We start from the raw sequence: 12148 nt of genomic DNA, 5'->3' as shown, positions 1-12148 counted from the left end.
TCTCTCTATCGTTCCGTTCCTGCTCCCAGCTGTTCCTATTCCCCTAATCATCATTTAGTCTTCCCACACCTGTTCCCGATCCTTTCCCCTGATTGGAGTCCCTATTTATTCCTTTGTGTTCCGTTCCTGTCCTGTCGGTTCCTTGTTTAGAATTCACCGTGCTGTGATTGTGTATCGCCCTGTCCTGTCGTGTTTTTTGCCTTCATCAGATGCTGCGTGTGAGCAGGTGTCTCTGTCAACTACGGCCTGCGCCTACCCGAAGCGACCTGCAGTCTGTGGCCGCTTCTCCTGTTATTCCCCTCTACAGACTAGAGGATTTCTGTTATTCCCTGTTTGGACTTGAATAAACTCTGTTTCTGTTAAGTCGCTTTTGGGTCCTCTTTCACCAGCATGACAGAAGGAACCGACCAAGGAATGGACCCAGCGACTTCAGACGCTCGTTACACTGCCGTCGAGATCCAAGGAGCCATGCTCGGCAGACACGAGCAGGAATTGTCTGCTGCTCGCCATGCCGTGGAGAACCTGGCCGCTCAGGTTTCCGACCTCTCTGGACAGTTCCAGAGTCTACGTCTCGTGCCACCTGTTACTTCCTGGCCTGCCGAGCCTCCAGAGCCTAGGGTTAATAACCCACCTTGCTACTCCGGGCAGCCCACTGAGTGCCGCTCCTTTCTCACGCAGTGTGAGATTGTGTTCTCTCTCCAACCCAACACATACTCTAGAGAGAGAGCTCGGGTTGCTTACGTCATTTCACTCCTTACTGGCCGGGCTCGAGAATGGGGCACAGCTATCTGGGAGGCAAGGGCTGATTGCTCTAACAAGTTCCAGAACTTTAAAGAGGAGATGATTCGGGTTTTTGACCGTTCAGTTTTTGGTGGGGAGGCTTCTAGGGCCCTGGCTTCCTTATGCCAAGGTGAACGGTCCATAACGGATTATTCTATTGAGTTTCGCACTCTTGCTGCCTCTAGTGAGTGGAACGAGCCGGCGCTGCTCGCTCGTTTTCTGGAGGGACTCCACGCAGTGGTTAAGGATGAGATTCTCTCCCGGGAGGTTCCTTCAGATGTGGACTCTTTGATTGCTCTCGCCATCCGCATAGAACGACGGGTAGATCTTCGTCACCGGGCTCGTGGAAGAGAGCTCGCATCAACGGTGTTTCCCTGCTCCGCATCGCAACCATCTCCCTCCTCTGGCTTTGAGACTGAGCCCATGCAGCTGGGAGGGATTCGCATCTCGACTAAGGAGAGGGAACGGAGGATCACCAACCGCCTGTGCCTCTATTGCGGAGTTGCTGGACATTTTGTTAATTCATGTCCAGTAAAGCCAGAGCTCATCTGTAAGCGGAGGGCTACAGGTGAGCGCAACTACTCAAGTCTCTCCATCAAAATCCTGTACTACTTTGTCGGTCCATCTACGCTGGACCGGTTCGGGTGCTACATGTAGTGCCTTGATAGACTCTGGGGCTGAGGGTTGTTTCATGGACGAAGCATGGGTTCGGAAACATGACATTCCTTTCAGAGAGTTAGAGAAGCCTACGCCCATGTTCGCCTTAGATGGTAGTCATCTTCCCAGTATCAGATTTGAGACACTACCTTTAACCCTCACAGTATCTGGTAACCACAGTGAGACTATTTCTTTTTTGATTTTCCGTTCACCGTTTACACCTGTTGTTTTGGGTCATCCCTGGCTAGTATGTCATAATCCTTCTATTAATTGGTCTAGTAATTCTATCCTATCCTGGAACGTTTCTTGTCATGTGAAGTGTTTAATGTCTGCCATCCCTCCCGTTTCTTCTGTCCCTACTTCTCAGGAGGAACCTGGCGATTTGACAGGAGTGCCGGAGGAATATCATGATCTGCGCACGGTCTTCAGTCGGTCCCGAGCCAACTCCCTTCCTCCTCACCGGTCGTATGATTGTAGTATTGATCTCCTTCCGGGGACTACTCCTCCTCGAGGTAGACTATACTCTCTGTCGGCTCCCGAACGTAAGGCTCTCGAGGATTATTTGTCTGTGTCTCTTGACGCCGGTACCATAGTGCCTTCTTCCTCTCCGGCCGGGGCGGGGTTCTTTTTGTTAAGAAGAAGGACGGTACTCTGCGCCCCTGCGTGGATTATCGAGGGCTGAATGACATAACGGTTAAGAATCGTTATCCGCTTCCCCTTATGTCATCAGCCTTCGAGATTCTGCAGGGAGCCAGGTGCTTTACTAAGTTGGACCTTCGTAACGCTTACCATCTCATGCGCATCAGAGAGGGGGACGAGTGGAAAACGGCGTTTAACACTCCGTTAGGGCATTTTGAGTACCGGGTTCTGCCGTTCGGTCTCGCCAATGCGCCAGCTGTTTTTCAGGCATTAGTTAATGATGTTCTGAGAGACATGCTGAACATCTTTGTTTTTGTCTATCTTGACGATATCCTGATTTTTTCTCCGTCACTCGAGATTCATGTTCAGCACGTTCGACGTGTTCTACAGCGCCTTTTAGAGAATTGTCTCTACGTAAAGGCTGAGAAGTGCTCTTTTCATGTCTCCTCCGTTACTTTTCTCGGTTCCGTTATTTCCGCTGAAGGCATTCAGATGGATTCCGCTAAGGTCCAAGCTGTCAGTGATTGGCCCGTTCCAAGGTCACGTGTCGAGTTGCAGCGCTTTTTAGGTTTCGCTAATTTCTATCGGCGTTTCATTCGTAATTTCGGTCAAGTTGCTGCCCCTCTCACAGCTCTTACTTCTGTCAAGACGTGTTTTAAGTGGTCCGGTTCCGCCCAGGGAGCTTTTGATCTTCTAAAAGAACGTTTTACGTCCGCTCCTATCCTCGTTACTCCTGACGTCACTAGACAATTCATTGTCGAGGTTGACGCTTCAGAGGTAGGCGTGGGAGCCATTCTATCCCAGCGCTTCCAGTCTGACGATAAGGTTCATCCTTGCGCTTATTTTTCTCATCGCCTGTCGCCATCTGAGCGCAACTATGATGTGGGTAACCGTGAACTGCTCGCCATCCGCTTAGCCCTAGGCGAATGGCGACAGTGGTTGGAGGGGCGACCGTTCCTTTTGTCGTTTGGACAGACCATAAGAACCTTGAGTACATCCGTTCTGCCAAACGACTTAATGCCCGTCAAGCTCGTTGGGCGTTGTTTTTCGCTCGTTTCGAGTTTGTGATTTCTTACCGTCCGGGTAGCAAGAACACCAAGCCTGATGCCTTATCCCGTCTGTTTAGTTCTTCTGTGGCTTCTACTGATCCCGAGGGGATTCTTCCTTATGGGCGTGTTGTCGGGTTAACAGTCTGGGGAATTGAAAGACAGGTTAAGCAAGCACTCACGCACACTGCGTCGCCGCGCGCTTGTCCTAGTAACCTCCTTTTCGTTCCTGTTTCCACTCGTCTGGCTGTTCTTCAGTGGGCTCACTCTGCCAAGTTAGCTGGTCATCCCGGTGTTCGAGGCACTCTTGCGTCTATTCGCCAGCGCTTTTGGTGGCCGACTCAGGAGCGTGACACGCGCCGTTTCGTGGCTGCTTGTTCGGACTGCGCGCAGACTAAGTCGGGTAACTCTCCTCCTGCCGGTCGTCTCAGACCGCTCCCCATTCCTTCTCGACCATGGTCTCACATCGCCTTAGACTTCATTACCGGTCTGCCTTTGTCTGCGGGGAAGACTGTGATTCTTACGGTTGTCGATAGGTTCTCTAAGGCGGCACATTTCATTCCCCTCGCTAAACTTCCTTCCGCTAAGGAGACGGCACAAATCATTATTGAGAATGTATTCAGAATTCATGGCCTCCCGTTAGACGCCGTTTCAGACAGAGGCCCGCAATTCACGTCACAGTTTTGGAGGGAGTTCTGTCGTTTGATTGGTGCGTCTGTCAGTCTCTCTTCCGGGTTTCATCCCCAGTCTAACGGTCAAGCAGAGAGGGCCAATCAGACGATTGGTCGCATACTACGCAGCCTTTCTTTCAGAAACCCTGCGTCTTGGGCAGAACAGCTCCCCTGGGCAGAATACGCTCACAATTCGCTTCCTTCGTCTGCTACCGGGTTATCTCCGTTTCAGAGTAGTCTGGGTTACCAGCCTCCTCTGTTCTCATCCCAGCTTGCCGAGTCCAGCGTTCCCTCCGCTCAAGCGTTTGTCCAACGTTGTGAGCGCACCTGGAGGAGGGTGAGGTCTGCACTTTGCCGTTACAGGGCACAGACGGTGAGAGCCGCCAATAAACGCAGGATTAAGAGTCCAAGGTATTGTTGCGGCCAGAGAGTGTGGCTTTCCACTCGCAACCTTCCTCTTACGACAGCTTCTCGTAAGTTGACTCCGCGGTTCATTGGTCCGTTCCGTGTCTCCCAGGTCGTCAATCCTGTCGCTGTGCGACTGCTTCTTCCGCGACATCTTCGTCGCGTCCATCCTGTCTTCCATGTCTCCTGTGTTAAGCCCTTTCTTCGCACCCCCGTTCGTCTTCCCTCCCCCCTCCCGTCCTTGTCGAGCGCACCTATTTACAAGGTACATAAGATCATGGACATGCGTTCTCGGGGACGGGGTCACCAATACTTAGTGGATTGGGAGGGTTACGGTCCTGAGGAGAGGAGTTGGGTTCCGCCTCGGGACGTGCTGGACCGTTCACTCATCGATGATTTCCTCCGTTGCCGCCAGGATTCCTCCTCGAGTGCGCCAGGAGGCGCTCGGTGAGTGGGGGGGTACTGTCATGTTTGTCATTTATTATCATGTCTTGTCCCTGTGCTCCCCATTCTATTCGTTTCCCTCTGCTGGTCTTATTAGGTTCTTTCCCTCTTTCTATCCCTCTCTCTCCCCTCCCTCTCTCACTCTCTCGCTCTCTCTTCTCTCTATCGTTCCGTTCCTGCTCCCAGCTGTTCCTATTCCCCTAATCATCATTTAGTCTTCCCACACCTGTTCCCGATCCTTTCCCTGATTGGAGTCCCTATTTATTCCTTTGTGTTCCGTTCCTGTCCTGTCGGTTCCTTGTTTAGAATTCACCGTGCTGTGATTGTGTATCGCCCTGTCCTGTCGTGTTTTTTGCCTTCATCAGATGCTGCGTGTGAGCAGGTGTCTCTGTCAACTACGGCCTGCGCCTACCCGAAGCGACCTGCAGTCTGTGGCCGCTTCTCCTGTTATTCCCCTCTACAGACTAGAGGATTTCTGTTATTCCCTGTTTGGACTTGAATAAACTCTGTTTCTGTTAAGTCGCTTTTGGGTCCTCTTTCACCAGCATGACACATCAGCTGTCAGAGCTTACCGATGACTGTACCTGTACACAGCCAATTTGGAAATAGCACACCCGACTACCTCATCCCCATATTATTACTTACCCTCTTGCTCTTTTGCACCCCAGTATTTCTACTTGCACATCATCATCTGCACATCTATCACTCCAGTATTAATGCTAAATTGTAAATATTTTGCCTCGAAGGGCCAATTTATTGCCTACCCCCCTACACTTCTACATTTGCATACATACATTTCTTTATTGTGTTATTGACTGTATGTTTGCTTATGTGTAACTCTGTGTTGTTGTTTTTGTCACACTGCTTTGCTTTATCTTGGCCAGGTCGCAGTTTTAAATGAGAACTGGCCTACCTGGTTAAATAAAATGGTGTCACACTTGTTCTCTATCCCTAGCAAACACAGCTGATTGATCAAACTGATTTCCAAACTGAAGATCATGATTAGGTGATTATTGGTGTGTTAGTTAGGTCTAGGGGCAAAACTGTGACACCAATCAGGCCCTCGAGGACTGGAGTTGACCACCCCTGCTTTAAAGCATTATTCTAAAATTGATTAAATATAAGTTTTCCCTCATCAATCTACACACAGTACCCCATAATGACAAAGCAAAAGCAGGTTTTAAGAAATGTTTGCAAATGTATATAAAAAAAAAATATATAAATACCTTATTTACGTAAGTATTCAGACCCTTTGCTATGAGACTTGAAATTGAGCTCAGGTGCATCCTGTTTCCATTGATCATCCTTGAGATGTTTCTACAACTTGATTGGATTCTATGATTTGGAAAGGCACACACCTGTCTATATAAGGTCCCACAGTTGATAGTGCATGTCAACTGTGGATCGTGTCGAGGCACAGATCTGGGAAAGGGTAACAAAACATTTATGTAGCATTGAAGGTCCCCAAGAACATGGTGGCGTCCATCATTTTTAAATGGAAGAAGTTTGGAACCACCAAGACTCTTCCTAGACCTGGTCGCAATCTGGGGAGAAGGGCCTTGGCCAGGGAGGTGACCAAGAACCCGATGGTCACTCTGACAGAGCACCAGAGTTCCTCTGTGGAGATGGGAGAACCTTCCAAAAGGATAACCATCTCTGCAGCCCTCCACCAATCAGGCCTTTATGGTAGAGTGGCCAGATGGAAGCCACTCCTCAATAAAAGGCACATGACAGCCCACTTGGAGTTTGCCAAAAGGTACCTAAAGGACTCAGACCATGAGAAACAAGATTCTCTGGTCTGATGAAACTCTTTTGCCTGAATGCTAAGCGTCACGCCTGGAGGAAACCTGGCACCATCCCTACGAGGAAGAATGGTGGTGGCAACATCATGCTATTGGGATGTTTTTCAGTGGCAGGGACTGGGAGACTAGTCAGGATCAAGGGAAAGATGAATGGAGCAAAGTACAGAGAGATCCTTGATGAAAACCTGCTCCAGAGCGCTCAGGACCTCAGACAGGAGCGAAGGTTGACCTTCCAACAGGACAATGATCCTAAGCACGCAGCCAAGATAACGCAGGAGTGGCTTCGGGACAGTGCGGAATGGAAACAAAATGGACAAGATGGAAACAAAGACGTTTAATAGTTAATGTTGTCTCCAGATCACTGTAACGTTACTACCCGTTACAGTGAGCTGGGTGTCAATTTACCTTTGGCTGTGAACAGCAGCTGGGTTTCTCAAAGTTTCCAATAACTTTGTGCTTTTGGCTTTTTTTCGCTATGTAACCATGAGACATGACCTAACCAGGAAAAACTCAAGGCCCTATACCCTAGCTGTACCTGGAGATAGGAGAAAACTCCAGGCCATATACCCTAGTTGTAACTGGAGTCCTGGTCAGGTTATGTGGGTAAGGGAAAACTCCAGGCCATATACTCTAGTTGTAACTGGAGTCCTGGTCAGGTTACGTGTGTAAGGGAAAACTCCTGGCCCTTATGTTTGAATTTCCAGGCTCTGTTTCCATTTGAGACAAACTTCTCTCTGTTGAGAAATGTTACTATAAGATCAGATAAGACGTGACTCACCAGCATGAAATGACCAAAGAGGTTTGTGGCGAACACTTCCTGTAGTCCGTCTTTGTTGACGAGGTCCTGCTGGGTCAGGAGGCCCTCTGCTGTGGCAAACATGTTGACAGCATTGCTGCAGCACAAAGATGACATCACATCATAGCCAGTGGTGTAAAAATAACCAATTATCATATTTGAGTAAAAGTATCGATACCTTAATAGAAAGTTACTCAAGTAAAAGTGGAAGTCACCCAGTAAAATACTACTTGAGTAAAAGTCTAAAAGTACTTGGTTCTAAATATACTTAAGTATCAAAAGTAAAAGTAAAAGTATAAATCATTTCAAATTCCTGATATTAAGCAAAGCAGAAGGCACCATTTTCTTGTTTTAAAAATGTACGGATAGCACACTCCAACACTCAGACATTATTTGCAAAAGATACATTTGTGTTTAGTGAGTCCGCCAGATCAGAGGCAGTAGGGATGACCAGGGATGTTCTCTTGATAAGTGCGTGAATTTGACCATTTTCCTGTCCTGCTAAGCATTCAAAATGTAACAAATACTTTTGGGTGTCAGGTAAAATGCATGGATTAAAAAGTATATTATTTTCTTTAGGAATGTAGTGAAGTAAAAGTACAAATTTGTCAGCAATATAAATAGTAAGGTAAATTACAGTACCCCCCCAAAAACAACTAATGTAAAAAATAACTTAAAGTACTACTTAGGTACTTTACACCACTGTTCAGAGCACTTAATGGATATAGTGTCTGAAGAAGGGTTCAAACATTGTTTTGTTGGGATCATTTTACAGGTCAAATGGAAACTGATTTGTACTTGAGGAGTGTAGTTTTGCAGTAGTTAAGAAATTAAACAGTGTGTGTGTGTTTAAGTTGAGAGATGGCTTGAAGGTTAATTTGAACACATTACCTAGAAAATAGGCCCTTGAAAAAAAGCTTTGATGTCAATCTGTGGATTGGGCATGATCCCGGCATTAAGGTATAGGTAGTCCAGTCTGGTGTACCTGTGGAATGAATATTAGTAAAAGTATTTATTGATGTCACATCGAACAGGATGTAGAGTGTGTATAACGCCTCGATCACTGCATCTTGGAAGTGGTACCAGAAGTACATTCAAGTACATGCATTGCATAGCTTTGCATAGCTTTGCAGAGGCAGTTGCAGTGTGTTCTGTGTGGTTCATACAGTATGTTGGATTTGTTGAACGTATGTGTTAAACTGTATTGACAGTAATGGTAGCAGAAGGTGAATGTTTAACTTCTGTTGCACACATCAAGAAGATGCTGCGTACCATTTTGCGCAATGACGCTGTCGGAGTGATAGAGGCGTAAGGTTGTGTGTGTGTGTCTATAAGTATGTGTGTGTGAGGGGGTAATCACTATTACTCCCAATGTGTGGCAGCGCAGATCAGCAAGCAGACAGAGCCCACATCCAGGCCTGTGCATGTACTGTGTGTGTATGTCTGTGAGGGGTTAACAGGTCAATGGTCTGATGGTCTATACCTAGACTTGACCTCGTGGGCGGCGCAGAGCACCGAGCGGACAGAGCCAACGTCCAGGTGCAGCAGATCTATGTGGGCGTCGGGGTGAGAGGTCAGTAGGGCTGAGCGGGCAGCATCAGCCCTCTGCATGTTCCTGCAGCCCAGCATCCTCACAGAGCAGCCGCTCACACAGGGCCAGGCCCGATACCACTGTGGAGATGGAGATCACATAGGAGAGGCACACACACACACACACACACACACACACACACACACACACACACACACACACACACACACACACACACACACACACACACACACACACACACACACACACACACACACACACACACACACACACATTCTCATACTCACACTGCTACATAAATTCTTATTTCAATTCTATAGGTTAACTGTTATTACACAGTCAGTGGACAATCAGTGTATCACCGTCAGTTTATGGATTAGACTGAATGACGATAAACCATATATATATATATATATATATATATATATATATATATATATATATATATATATATATATATATATATATATATATATAACTTTATGTATAATGTTACGAGTATGTGAAGGCTTGTGATTTACAGTGTAAACGTGCCAGTGTATTGCTATAGTTTCACTACATGTGAAACAGTCAAGTGAAAGAAGCTTGCCAGTTGCCCCTCACAGCAACTCTCTGTCATTACAACGTCATCTATTACAACATATGAAGTAGACACACGTTCCTTTGAAAAAATGTAGACTTTTCTAGACTTTTCTCAACACATATTAATTCGCTGATATGCAGTGATTTGCAACAGTGTATCGCTAATAATTAACTTATCGTAGGGGTCGTAATATTCATAACCTGACAGTGACGGTCATGCTATTTAGAAATAATGTACGTATCTATTCGCACCAGTCACTAAAATCACTTTCTTCATGATGGCTTTTCTTCAATAGTGCAAAACTGGTAAAGGGTGAACGATAGTAGACAATAATGCAAGTAAATGTACAGCCCCCTGGTCTGATGATATGAACATAACCGTAGCCTATGCATACACAGCAACGTGGCGAGATTGTCCAATCAGATTTAAGTACAGAGAGCGAAGAGGATCGTGGTTCCCAAGCAGCGGAAGCTGGAGCTCTGTCAGAGTGACCATCGGGTTCTTGGTCACCTCCCTGACCAAGGCCCTTCTTTCCCGATTGCGCAATTTGGCTGGGCTGCCAGATCTAGGAAGAGTCTTGGTGGTTCCAAACTTCTTCCATTTAAGAATGATAGAAGCCACTGTGTTCTTGGGGACCTTCAATGCTACAGAAGTGTTTTGGTACCCTTCTCCAGATCTGTGCCTCGACACAATCTTGTCTCTGAGCTCTACGGACAATTCCTTCAACCTCATGGAATTGTTTTTGCTCTGACATGCACTGTCAACTGTGGGACCTTATATAAACAGGTGTGTTCCTTTCTAAATCATGTCCAATCAATTTGATTTACCACAGGTGGACTCCAATCAAGTTGTAGAAACATCTCAAGGATGATCAATGGAGACAGGATGCAACTGAGCTCAATTTCAAGTCTATATATACATACACTACCGTTCAAAAGTTTGGGGTCACCTATATCGATATAGGACTCGTTTTACTGTGGATGTAGATACTTCTGTACCTGTTTCCTCCAGCATCTTCACAAGGTCCCTTGCTTACATACATCTACACACATCTATGTTTTATATGTCTTCTAAAATGAACACAAATTATGTAGACCAAAAAATAACAATTGTTGGACATGGAAGTAAAATGATGTCTGGCTGAAGTTGGATGCTCCTTTTATTGCTCTTCATTGACTGTTTGAAATAGTCAGCAAACAGACATCACTCTTTTTTTATGAAACACTTTTTCAACATCCAACCGTTTCCATTGAAAGCCGGGTTTCTCAAACTGAGTCCTGGGGCCCACCCTGTGTGCATGTTTTGCCCTGGCTGATTCAAATAACAAAGCTTCATGATGAGTTATTTGAATCAGCTGTGTAGTGCTTGCGCAAGAAACTAAATGTGCACCCGGGTTAGGGAAACCCTGGCCTAAAGGATAAGGATTAAGATAAACCATATTACCTCCACCTGCCAAGTCCTGACAGATCAATGACGAAACAGAGAGAAAAGGACACAGGGAAAGGTAGTGCATTCAGATCGACTGCTATTGAATTGGTCTAATACTATAACACCTATGTCCTCAAGAGCTCATATCCTACCTTTGCAATGGCCACTTCTGTGACAGAATGCGCAGTGCCATTGAGGAATACCTTTAATTGAATAAAGTAGTCAATTTCTTATTTTTCTACTTCTATGATTGTATTGGCAGTTTGTAAATGACCTGAAAAGGTGCTTACCACCACCTGCTGTGCTGGAGTGTGGGCAGTCCAAACAGGTATAAAACCAAGGTTGGTGATTTACTGCCACCTGCTGTGCTGGAGTGTGGGCAGTCCAAACAGGTATAAAACCAAGGTTGGTGATTTACTGCCACCTGCTGTGCTGGAGTGTGGGCAGTCCAAACAGGTATAAAACCAAGGTTGGTGATTTACTGTCACCTGCTGTGCTGGAGTGAGGGCAGTCCAAACAGGTATAAAACCAAGGTTGGTGATTTACTGCCACCTGCTGTGCTGGAGTGTGGGCAGTCCAAACAGGTATAAAACCAAGGTTGGTGATTTACTGCCACCTGCTGTGCTGGAGTGTGGGCAGTCCAAACAGGTATAAAACCAAGGTTGGTGATTTACTGTCACCTGCTGTGCTGGAGTGTGGGCAGTCCAAACAGGTATAAAACCAAGGTTGGTGATTTACTGCCACCTGCAGTTATGGAATGCTAGCCAAGTTGTATAATTCATTGGCCGACCCTCCTGCTGACCTGGATGGATTTGTGTGATCCTTCCTTTATCCTATAGCAAGTCCCGCCAGATATATTCATAAAAGGAAGATGCTGGCGATGAATGGAGAAAAGCAGGAAACTCAGAGCATGGGGATTCTTGACCAATCGCATTCACGCTGTCATGCAGTACCTTCTAGAAAGTCAAGGAATGAGTTGAGAAACGGGTCCTTTTTTATGTCAAGAAAACACAAAGAACGAGGTAATAATCTGTGTTTCAGGTTTTTGGGGGCCACTGGATATGCCACTTATCACTCTTATTCTCAACCTCAAAGCATTTAAAAAACTCCCATATTTCTTTTAGGATCATGGTGTAGCATCTGTGAAACTCACTCCTCAGCCTGAATAAGGCCTTTTGCAATAGAGCATTGGGTAGGAACGCTTCATTAGGACCATTTGAAAGGATTAGAGGGTTAGTTTAAGAGTTAGGGAGAACAGGGCAGCTACAGGGCCATGAGATATATGCACTTTTTGGGAGTGGACACCTTTTAACCTCCAACACCTGTTTTGAGGGGCGATACAGTT

General features: G+C 46.3%; 1 pseudogene; it reads right to left on the bottom strand.

Moving 5' to 3' along the window:
* Nucleotides 1-6234: 6234 nt before the first annotated feature.
* Nucleotides 6235-9651, bottom strand: LOC124041065 (annotated as a pseudogene).
* Between the last annotated feature and the right edge of the window lie 2497 nt (nt 9652-12148).

The sequence above is a fragment of the Oncorhynchus gorbuscha genome, linkage group LG08 (assembly GCF_021184085.1).
Source record: "Oncorhynchus gorbuscha isolate QuinsamMale2020 ecotype Even-year linkage group LG08, OgorEven_v1.0, whole genome shotgun sequence".
NCBI classification, from domain to species: Eukaryota; Metazoa; Chordata; class Actinopteri; order Salmoniformes; family Salmonidae; genus Oncorhynchus; species Oncorhynchus gorbuscha.
The sequence above is the reverse complement of the archived record's forward strand: the minus strand, read 5'-3'. Positions and strand labels throughout refer to the sequence as shown.